This window comes from Rattus norvegicus, chromosome X (assembly GCF_036323735.1).
Source record: "Rattus norvegicus strain BN/NHsdMcwi chromosome X, GRCr8, whole genome shotgun sequence".
In the NCBI taxonomy this organism is placed as follows: domain Eukaryota; kingdom Metazoa; phylum Chordata; class Mammalia; order Rodentia; family Muridae; genus Rattus; species Rattus norvegicus.
The window spans coordinates 130,167,298-130,179,643 of NC_086039.1; the positions used below are offsets into that span (position 1 = coordinate 130,167,298).

Below are 12,346 nucleotides of genomic sequence, written 5' to 3' on the forward strand. Positions count from 1 at the left end.
AAGGGTCCATTATTCCTATTGCTGATGGAGAATTTGGTGATCATCATGATCTGTTCTATTGCTTTTGAAATCTAGTGAATTTACAGTTCTATATAGATGTCAATATCATATTGAGATAACTATTCTGAGCTGTCACTGAAGATCAGATTGATGTCTAAGATCCTACCTGCCAGAGGAAATACTGTGAATGTCTCATATTAATGTATGCAGGCCACTCTGTGGACCATGTAATATACAGGTTTCTAACTGCCACAAGAAGAGCTAGTGATGCCAAAAATCTATCCGGTCAGTAGTGAAGATGTCTATGACCATCATTACTTCTGTCCTCTGACGCAATGCCAATGTCACTCAAAGATACTTGGCAAAAAGTCCCCGTATTATTGCTTAAGAGTGATGCTGCCGAAACAACCATGTCAGTGTTCTATACTGCCATGGGGACAATGTCAATATCACCAAACCAAAATGCCTGCAGAAGCTATGGTGATGTCAAACATTAATGCTGCTGCCATTAGCCATGTTGAAAGTCATAGCCTTTGTTACATTTGAAAAGATTTTTAATGCCAAATATCCCTGAAGCCAGCTGAGTCTATGGTGATGTTCAATGTCAACAATATCCGAAGGACATGTGGAGTTATATGTTATATGTTATATTGAGGTCACCTTGGATACCCATGTTACTTCTGGCCCCTGCTATCTCTTGGGACGATATTAATATGAATGTCTCCACATGCCAATGCAATCATTACTGATGCCAGTTTTATATGTTTCTGCCAAAAGAAACCTTTCATTAATAAGAAGTGTGCTGCAAGATGTAACCATTTTGATGTCAAGGTGAATGAAACCAAGAGAGGAGAGTTTTCTAGAAATGGTCTCATCTGCACTCTGAAACTATCTAGAATTCTAAGATGCTTCCCGCCAAATAAACCATGTTATATCGTAGAACACTTTTGCCAGAGTAAACCACAATATCAATGATCCCTACTGCCACTATGGACTTGATTGATGACATCAGTGATACCAACTGCCATGGGAAGGATATTAACATCATTCCTTCATGCTGACACTAGTAATCACATTAATATCCACAGTCAGTATTGTTTTGAAGAGCTCAGGGATGTTTGTGATTTCTCAAACAGAAGAGTCTGTTGTGAACTTCACTTCATGATCAGTACTGTGACCCAAGGTCATAATGAGGCAAGTGCTCTGTCCTATTTATGGAGATGATTTTGATCCCTGTGATCCTACCTCGAACCTGGAGATATTTGCGTCCAACACTGCAAGCTTTGAGCAGCAATCATTATGGATTCCACTGCTCCTATTACTAATGGAGACCATGATTATAGCCATGATCTGTATAGATGCTTGAGAATCTGCTGAATTACAACGTCCATACTGAGGCCAAGGATATATTGAGGTAAGTATTCTGAGCAGGCACAGGAGGTGACTCTGATATCTGAGATCCTACGTACCACCAAAAATTCTCTAGATGTCTCTGACTCAGCTATTGAACATGAAGTATATAAGATACTAATGCCACCAGAGGATCTAATGCTGTCAATGATCTAGTCTGCCACTGGAGATGAGAATGAACATAATAACTTTTGTTCTCTGATTCAATGCTGATATCACTGAAGTTTACCTGGCAACAGACTCTATGGTTTGGCCCAAAATCTGTGCTGTCAGTGACAACATTGTTGTTAAAGATCCCTGCTACCTTTGGGAAACATGTTAATGTGAATAATCCCACATGGATTAGATTGATGAAATCAGTGATTCCAGCTGCCACGGTTAAGATGTTGACATCACTCATCCATGCTGCTACTGGTAACCATGTTGAGTTCCAAAGTCAGTGTGGCCTTTGAAGAGTTCTGTGATGTCTGTTATCCCTCAGTCAGAAGAGTCTACTGTGAAGGTCATGGTCTTACTGCTGCCTTAGTTTATAAGGAGATAAGTGATCTGTGATGCTTACTGTGGTGCCTTTGACACCTGTGATCCTACCCTGACCGTGAAGATATATTGATGCCAGTGCTGCCTGCTGTGACTAGCAATCATGGTTGGGTCCATTTTTCCTATGGATGATGGAGACACTAATGAGGTCCTTGATCTGTATTTGCTGCCAGAGAACCTGCTGAAGAATTTGCAGTTCCATACTGATGCCTGAGATCATATTGTGGTAAGTGTTTTTTTCTGAGCAGGCCGCGAAGATCAGACTGATGTCTGAGATCCTATCTGCCACTGTAATTTCTTTTGATGTCCATTACACATCTATGTATCCCTAGCTGTACATCATGTAATATATAAGATCCTTACTGCCACCAGAAGAGCTAGTAATGTCAATAATGCATCCTTCCATTTTTGAGGAGGTGTATGAACAAAATTACTTCTGACCTGTGACTCGATTCTGTTGTTACTGAAGTATTCCTGGCAACAGATTCAATGTTATTGTCCAAGAATCATATTGCCAGAGGCAACTTTGTTTCAGTGATCCTGTTTTACTCTTGGTTACATGTTAATGTGATTAATCCAATTTGAGTAGATTGATTATATCTGTGATTCCAATTGCCAAAGGTATTATATTGGCATTTCCCATTGAAGCTCTAGTTTAAAACCATGCTGAAGTCCACAGTCAGTGTTATCTTTGAAGATTTCTGTGATGTCTGTTATCACTCAGCCAGAAGACTCTACTGTGAGGTACATGGTCAGTACTGCTGCCAAACATCCTAATGAGATAAGTGATCTCTGCTGCTTTTTGAGATAGTTTTGATGCCTGTTATCCTACCTCGAACCCAAAGATATGTTGATGCCAGTAATGCATGCTGTTTCTTGCAATCATGAAAGAGTCCATTATTCCTGTTTCTGAGAATTTTGTGATCACCATGATCTATGCTATTGCTTGTGAAACCTAGTGAATCTACAGGTCATACAGATGTCTGAGATCATATTGAGGTATGTATTCTCAGATGTCACTGGGAATCAGATTGATACCTGAGGTTCTACCTGCCATAGGAAATTCTGTGGATGTTCCTTCATGATTGGTGCATGTAGTCCCCTCTGTGGAACAGGAAATGTACAAGATTTTAAGTGCCACCAGAGGAGCTAGTTATGTGAAGGATCTGTCCTGTCACTGAAGATATATATGACCATCATCATTACTTCTGTTCTCTGACTTGATGCTATGTCACACAAACTTAGCTGGCAATAGACCCCATGTTATTTCACAGGAACCTTGCTGAAAGAGGCAACCGTATTGTCAGTGTTGCATGCTGCCACTGATGTAAATGTCACTAAGCCAAAATGCCTGTGGAAATTATGATGATTTTCATCATCCACATTGCTGATATTAGCCATGTTGAAATCCATATTCCCTATTACTTCTGAGGAGATTTTTAATGCCAAGGATGTATGAGGCCAGCTAAGTCTATGGTGATGTTCAATGTCAACAATGCTGCCTAAAGACATGTGGAGTTACCCGTTCTTAACCATGTTACATCGATGTTATATATATAGCAGTAAGAGACACCATTGTATGTCTCACACATTGTTACTTCTGCTGGCAGAAGCCATGATGTCAGTAATTCCTGCTTCTTCTTGAGAACACATTAGCATGAGTGTCTCCATGTGCCAAAGGAATCGTTATTGATGCCAGTTTTTCAAGATACTGCCCAATGAAACCTTGTAATTTCTGAGCAATGAGCTGCCAGGTGTAACAATTTTGGTGTCAAGGATACATCTTACTACTAGAGATATGTTTTCCGGGTCATACTTGCCCTCTCAAACCATCTGGAAGTCCTGGATTCCTGGCAACAGACAATATGGTATATCTTACATCTCAGTTGCTATAGTCATCCATGAGGTGTCTGGTCTCTACTTCCACTTTGGACCACATTGATGACATAAGTGATATCAAGTTCCAAGGGAATTATATTGATGTCACTCATCATGCTGCCATTAGTAACCATGTTGATATCCACAGTCAGTGTTGTCTCTAATGAGATCCATGATATTTATCATCCCTCAGCCAGTTCACTGTCTGTCCTGCTCCCTATGATCATTGTGAGGTAAGTGCTGTGTGTTGCTGCTATTGGAGAAGCATGTAATAAATTAATTTTACTTGCCACCTGAAGCTGTTATCAGTTCTGCATAATGTGATCAGAGGTCATGATGGAATTCATTTTATCTATTGCCTATGGAGCCCCTGTTGATATCCATCATTTGTGTTGGTACTTAAGAACCTCATGAATTCCAAGATCTACACTGACTCTGGAGGTGATATTGAGGTAAGTTTTCTGAGTTGTCACGTCACTGAGAACTGATTGATCCCTGAGGTCCTAATCTGCCACATGAAACTTTGTTGACATATCTAATGAATTTATGTAATTTCTTTTTCAGATCAATTAATTAATGTGATACTTGTTCCTTAGAAAATACCTATTTGTGCTATTGTTCCCAACTACTACTGTAGAAAAGGTCTATGTCCATGAATATGTCTGCCCTCTGAGTCTACACTGATATCAGTGATATATCTGTCATCAGATGCCATACTAGGTGGCAACCATGCTGCCAATAGCAAATATCATTTTAAAGATGTGATGTATGTTGCCACTTTGGAGCAAGATGATGATATCAGTGATACCAACTGCCAACAGAAATATAATGATGTCACTCATCCATGCTGCTACCTGTAACTCTATTGATATCCATGCACATTGCTGCATCTTAAGAGTTTGGTGATGTCTGTTATCCATGGTGCTGGAAGAGTCTGTCTTGATTTTCATGATCAATACTTCTCCTTAAGTCATCTTGACTTAAGTGTACTGTGCTGCAACCAGAGATGAGTTTCATGACTGTGACCTGACTTGGAACCTGAAGCAGTGTTGATGTCAGTGCTGCCTACTGACATCAATAATCATGATGGTAATTATTGTTCCTATTAAGATACTACAAAACACAGGAGTGTATGGAAAACCTGGTATGCCTGCATAAACTCCCTCTTGTTGAATATATTACATATAAGATGTTTACTGCAACCAGAAGAACTACTGATGTCAATGATCCATCCTGCCAATGGAGAAGGTGTTGATGTCAATATTCTCTCCTGCCCTCTAATGCCAGTAAAATACCCGGAAACAGATAACATAATATTGTCCAAGATCCAGACTGCCACCTTGACGTTGGTTGATCACTGTTGCAAGTGAGTACCATGAGTGCCTCCAGAAGCTATGTTGCAATCCATCGTCCCTTCTGACACTAGTAGCTATGTTGAATGCCATAGTCCGTGTTGCTTTGCTTCTGAATAGATCATTAATGTCAATGATCCCTGTGGCTACCAGAGTCTATGGTGAAGTCCATAGTCAATACTGCTAACTAAGGTTGTGTTGAGTTAACCTTTCTGTGATATGTTGGTGTCAGTGATAAATGGTGGCAAGAGACACCATTGCATGTCCATGAAACTTGATGCCACTTGTAGCCATGTCAGTTATTGCTGGTGACACATGAAATCATAGTCATCTGTGTGACTCCAATGGCAATCAGATTCTATACTAATGTCAGTGATACAAACTTCTGCCTCCTGAGATTATGTTATGTATGAAATGTATCTTACTTGCTGTAACGATGTTGATGTCACACTTCCATTCTGCCACTAGAGAAAAGGTTTGTGTACATGGTCTGTCCTGTCCTCTGAAATTGTGTTGATGTCCCAATACCTCCTGGGCACAAACACCATATTGCAATATAGATCACTGCTGCCATTGACCTTCCATTATCCATAATGTTGTCCAGTTTAACTATTGAAATCCCATCTTCCATAGGAAACTATTGTGATAGGCCTGCATGAATGCTCTTTCCACTGTAGATCCTCTCATGTATAAAATCCTAACTGCCACCAGAAGAAATATTGATGTACATGATTCGACCTGAAAGAGATGTGTGCTGCCAGCTGTAACAAATTTGATGTCAAGGATCAATCATGCAGCTAGTAAAGAGGTTTCGGGCAACGGTCTGACATGTCCAGTGAAAATATGATGTCATTGGTAACTCTCTGGTAACAAACACTATGGTATATCCCAGATTCATGCTGCCAAAAGCAGCAGGATGTTAATGATCTCTGGTCCTTCTTGGGAGCAGGATGATGATATCCATGATTCTACCTACCAATGGAAATATATTGATGTCACTCAACCCTTTGCCATTGGTAACCATGTTAACATCCCAAGTCAGTATTGACTTTATAAGGTGCTCAGTGATGTCTGTGAGCACTATTGCCAGGAGAGTCTATGCTGAGGGCTATAGTGAATATTCTTCTTAAGGTAATTTTGAGTGAATTGTTCTGAGCTGCCACCTGTGTGATATGTGTGATCCAACTTGCAACCAGAAACTATAGTGATATTAGCTAAACCAGCAAATATGATGGTTTCTGTAGATCATATTGAGATTCTACCTGTCACAAAAAACTATAGTGATTTCCCTGATGAATGCATCCAGTCCTAGATGTAGATGATATTATGTACATGACCCTACTGCCACCTGTATAATTATTGATGTCAATGATCCAACCTGCTAGAGGTATATGCTCACACTCTAACCATTTTTATGTCAATGGTCCATCCTTCCACTAGAGAAGAGGTTTATGTATATGATCACTTCTACCCTCTTAGTTTATTCTGATATCACTGATATAACTGGCAATAGGCACCAAAGTATTATCTAAGATCCACAGGAGACCTTGTTAGCATTGATGTCTCATGCTACTGGTGATCACATTAATAATACTGATCCAGTCTATGCCAGAAATTATGATGAACCTGAAGCTACATTGATATTTATTCTGCCTGTTGCCACCAGCAAACTTGATGGTCTCCATCATTTCTATTACCTGTGGAAAACCTAATGATTCTGAATTCAATGATCTATACTGATACCCAAGGTCATGTTGACGTAAGTGTTATGATCTGGCACTGGAGTTCAGAGTAATATCTGAGGGGCTACCTGTCTCAGAAAACTCTGTTGATCTCCCTGATGCACAAATGCTATCCGACTGTAGACCATTTTATGTATAAGATCCTTGCTGCTGCCAGAAATTCTACTGATGTCAAAGATCTTGCCACTAGAAAAGTGGTTTATCTTCATAATCTGTCCTGCCCTCTTAATCTATGCTGATGTCATTGCTACACCTGGCAACTGAAACCATGGTATATTTCAAGACCCATACTGCTATAGTAAATCTTGTTATTAGTGATTCCTTCCACCAGTGGGAACCACGTTAATATCACTAACAATGTCTACTTCCAATATCTATGTGGATGCCAATCATCCATGCTGTCAGCAGTAACAACATTAAAACACATATTCTGTGTTCCTTTGTAAGAGATTGTTAAAGTCTATGATCATTGTGGCCCCCAGAAACCATGCTGATGTTTGTGACCAATGCTGCTATAGGAGTCATATTGAGTTAAATATTCTGTGATAAGTTATTTTAAGGACAAGGGATATGTATTTGGTAACAGACACAATTGCATGTCCACAATTTGTTGTCTCTCAACTGACCTACAGTCTAAAGGAAGGGTGAAGTCAGTTATGTCTATTGTTACCAACAAGCATGATGATGTTGTTCATAGTTTGTATGGTCTATGGAGTCCCTGTTGATGGCCATAAACTCTGTTGGTACTAAAGTACATGCTCAAGTCCAAGTTCCATTCCTCCTTCTGAGGCCATGTTGAGGTAAGTCTTCTGAGCTAAAGCTGGGGATCATATTGTTTTCTGAGATACTTCCTGCCCTTAGAAACTATGTTGATGTCAGTGATGCAAGCTCCTGCTCTCATAGTCTATTTTGTTTTCTTTTTTTATTGGATATTTAATGTATCTACATTTCAAATGTTACCACCCTTTTCCCTATCTCCCATCCTCCTCCAGCCTCCCTACTCCTATGAAGATGCTCCCACTCCCACCCACCCACTCCTACCTCAAAACTCTGGCATTGTCCTACACTGGGGAAACAAGTTTTCACAGGACCAAGGGCTTCTCCTCCTATTGCTGTCAGACAATGCCATCCTCTGCTACATAAGCAGCTAGAGCCATGGGTCCCTTCATGTGTAGTCTATTTGATATACAAAAGCTCTACTGCCAGGAGCAAAAATTTTGATGTCAATGATCCATCCTGCTACTAGGTGAGGTTTAAGTCCATAATTTATCTTGCCCATTGTACTTATGCTGATGTCACCAATACCTTCTGGCAACAGGCATAATATGCCCAAGTTGATCCATGCTTCCACCAGCAACTATTGTGTCAGAGATCTCCCGTGACATATGAGACTAGGTTGATATTGGTGATCCCAACTTATACCAGAAATAATTGATGTCACTCATCCATGTGGCCACAAGCAACCATATTCAAGTAAATAATCATTGATACCTCTAAACAGCTTGGTGAAGTCTGTAATCCTGTGACCCCAAGCATTTATAGTGAATTGAATGTCCATTATTGCTCCCTAAGTTCATTTTGAGGTGTATGTTTGGTGCTTCCACCTGAGATGAGTTTGATGTCTGTCGTATGACCTGCTAGCTGAAGTTATGTTGAGGTCACTGATACATCATGGCAAGAGACAACATAGTATTTCCATGATCAATGATGCGACCAGCAGCCATGATGTCATGCTCTTTGGGACCTCATTAATATGAATAATTCTGTCACCAGAATGTATGCAGAGGTCAGTGATCTAAGCTTCTTCCAACTGAGACCATGTTATATGTGAGATGTATTTTTCTAGGTGTAAACATCATGATTTCGATGATCAGTCTTTTCCCTGGAGAAGAGGTTTATGTCCATGATCCTACCTCTACTCTGAAACTATGTTGATTTCACTGATCCCTCTGCCCCCCATCAGCGAGGGTACGTCTAACATCCATATTCCCAGTTGCAATCAGAATTATAATATGTGCTTGTACCAACAACCATGTTGATATACATCGTGTATTTTGCCAGTGGACATTCTTCTAATTGTCACGATGCCTATTGCTCTTGGAGAGCATGCTGATGTCCCTGTTCCATACTGTTGCTTTAGATCTTTTTTCTGGTAGATTCTCTGTGTTTTCTCTGGAGGCCAATTTAATGTTTGTAATCCAAACTGCAGTATGATGCTGTGCTTATATCAGTGATTCCTGCTGCATCCAGTAACTGTGATGATGTCCATAGTTCATTCTGCATATGGAAACACTGTGGTTGGCCTTGATCCATGTTACTTCTGGAGATAATGCTGAAGGCCATGGTGTATACTGCTTCATGATTTTATGTTTAGGTAAATGTTCTGAGCTGTCACTATGGTACAGATTGATGTCTGAGATCCTATGTTGATGCTAGTGATCTGTATATCTACTGCTGTATATATGAGATATATATATATATATATATATATATATATCAGATTCTTGATTCTTACTCTGCTAAGCAAAGATATTTCTGTCAATCATTGATCCTGACACTGGAAAAGTAGTTTATATGCACAGTCTAAGATGTTCTCTAAACTCATGCTCATATTACTGATATTTCCTCATAACAGATACCATAGTTTGTCCACCATCCATACTGTCCCAAGCAACTATGTTTTCAGTGATTCAAGTTGCTGCTGAGAATTACATTCATATCAATGATTATACTTTCACCAGTAACTATATTGATGTCAAGGATCTATCCTGGAGAAGAGGTTATGTCCATGATCTGACCTGCCCTCGCAAATTATGTTCATGTCTCTGATTCCCTCCTCCTGCCAGAGAGCATGGTATGTCTACCATCTATCCTGCCATCTACAAACATGATGTCAGTGATGTCTGTTGTTACCTGATATTATGTTGATGTCACTCATCCTTGCTTCCATCAGTAATCATGTTGAAGTTCATAGTCCATGATTCCTCCAAAGACCTTATGGATTTCTACAGCCTTTGTAGCCATTATAAGCTATGTTGAAGTTTATGGCCAATACTGTTGCCTGAATTAGTGCAGAGCTATGTGTTCTTTCACAGGAGACCAGTATGATGTTGTTATCTTACCTTTACCCTGAAGCTAGGTTGACGTCAGTGATAATGTCTTCTGCTTCTATAAGCCACAATGATGGTGTCCATATTTTGTTTTGCCAATGGAGAGTCTGTTGATGGCTATAATCCATTTTGTTTCTAAAGAGCATGCTGAAGTGCAAGTTCTATTCTGCCACCTGTTGTCATGTTGATGTGTGTGTTCTGTCTGCCACTGGGATCCAGATTGATATCTGAGACCCTGACACCAGAAACTATTGTGATATACTTGATGCATAAAGTTGCTATCTGAGATCATGTTATATACATGTTCTTTACTTCTACTAGCAAAGATGTTGATGTCACTGACCCATCCTGCCACTGGAAAAGGAGGTTTATTTTTATTATCTAACCTGTCTTCTGAAACTATGTTATCTTTGATTCATCTTTTTCAGAAACATCATGACATTTCTTTGTTCCACAGTTCCAAACACAACTATGCTGTCAGTGATTCTTCCTGCTTCTGGGTACCACACAAATAACAGTGGTCCCAACTTGCCACCAGAAAATATGTTGAATCTTCCATACTGTCACCACAACCACACTGAAGTCCACAGTTCCTATTGCCTCCAAAGAGCTTTTCAATATCTGTAATCCCTGTGGCAACCAGAAATCATGTTAAATTTCATGGTCAATACTTCTAATGTCATGCTAAGGTAAGTAGTCTGTGCTATCACCAGATAAAAGTGAGATGCACTACTCGAAATCAAGTTGGATCATCCTTAAGCTATATTGGCATCAGTAATTCCCACTGCTACCAACAACCATGATGATGTCCATAGTTCATATTGTCTATAGACACTCTGTTTATGGCCATGATCACTTTTGCTATCAGAGATAATGTCTATGTCCATGTTCCATAATTCTGTCTGAGGCCATGTTGAGGTGTTTTGAGGTGCTCTTTGGGGCCAGAATAATTTTGAGATATTATCTGCCACTTTAGACTATTTTGATGTCAGTGTTCTCTACTGTTACATCCTGAGTCTATGATATATATATATACATATAACCTGTTCTGCCACCATCAACTTTATTGCTGTCAATAATTCATCCTGACATTGAAATAGAAGTTTATGTCCATAATCTGACCTGCCTAATGGTACTATAATGATGTCACAGATATTCTACCAATCAGAAATCATGGTCTATCCACCATCCATGCTGCCACCTGTAACCATGGTGTCTGTGATCCATACTGTCACTGGGGACCATATTGGTATCAATAATCCCAACTGTCACCTAAAATTAAGTGAATGTCACTGATCAATGTTGGCACCAGTAGCAGTATTGAAGCCTATAGTTTATGTTGATTCTGAGGAGCTTGTTGATGTCTATGATCCCTGTGGCCATTAGAGATCATGTTGAAATTCATTTTCAATACTGAGGTCTTGTTGAGGTACGTTGTTCTGGGCTGCCACCAGAGACCAGTTTGATCTTTATGATAAAATATGCTACCTGAAGCTAAGTTGGTATTAGTTATGTCTGCTGCCACTAGCAATATGATGATATTCATATTTGGTTTTGCTGATGATAACCAATTTAATGGCCATGTTCCCTGTTATTGCTAGAGACTATGCTATATTCCACAGTCCATAGTACACCTGCAAGTAATTTTCAGGTAAATACTTTGAGTGGCATTGGTGGAATGATGTCTGAGATCTGCTCTGACACTGAAAACTATGTTCATAGCAATAATCTATGCTGCCAGTGTTATAAACTATACTGTATACTAAATGAGTACTGAGACAAGCAAAGATGTTGTTGTCAATGATCCATCACTATAATGGAAAAGGGATTTATATTCATGACTTCACATAACCTATGAAACTATGTTGATATCTCTCATTCCTAGCAATAGACACTATGATATCATTGTCCATGCTGCTATTGGCAACCATGATGTCTGTGATCCCTACTGCCACTGAGTACCAGATTGATATCTCTGAGCCCAGTTGCCTCTAGAATCTATTTTGATGTCACTAATTCATGTTGTCACCAGTAACCATGTTGAAGTCCATACTCCAAGTTGCCAGAGGTGACCCTGTTGATGGTTATGATCCTTATTGCTGCCAGAAACTATGTTAAAGTGCAGGTTCTATAATGCTGTCTGAGATCATGTTGAGGTAAGTGCTCTGTGCTAAAACTGGGGACCAGATTCATATCTGTGATCAAGCCTTCTAATCGAAACTATGTTGATGTTAGTGGTCCATGTGTCTGCTGCTGTTGGAGACACACCACACACACACACACACACACACACACACACACACACACACACACATAT

At 39.7% G+C, this 12,346-nt stretch overlaps 1 long non-coding RNA gene across 16 annotated transcripts in view; it reads left to right on the top strand.

Moving 5' to 3' along the window:
- LOC102550812 (uncharacterized) overlaps positions 1–12,346 on the top strand; it is an 80,659-nt gene that overhangs the window by 66,092 nt on the left and 2,221 nt on the right. For 9 of the 16 annotated variants that reach the window (XR_005498181.2, XR_010061529.1, XR_010061526.1 and 6 more), the window contains 4 exons: positions 1–5,191; positions 5,855–9,773; positions 10,458–10,718; positions 11,915–12,185. The exon at positions 1–5,191 is cut by the window's left edge. This is a non-coding gene — a long non-coding RNA (uncharacterized LOC102550812). The remainder of the gene's footprint in view (positions 5,192–5,854; positions 9,774–10,457; positions 10,719–11,914; positions 12,186–12,346) is intronic. The other 7 variants (XR_010061521.1, XR_010061518.1, XR_010061519.1 and 4 more) reach the window with 7 other exon arrangements.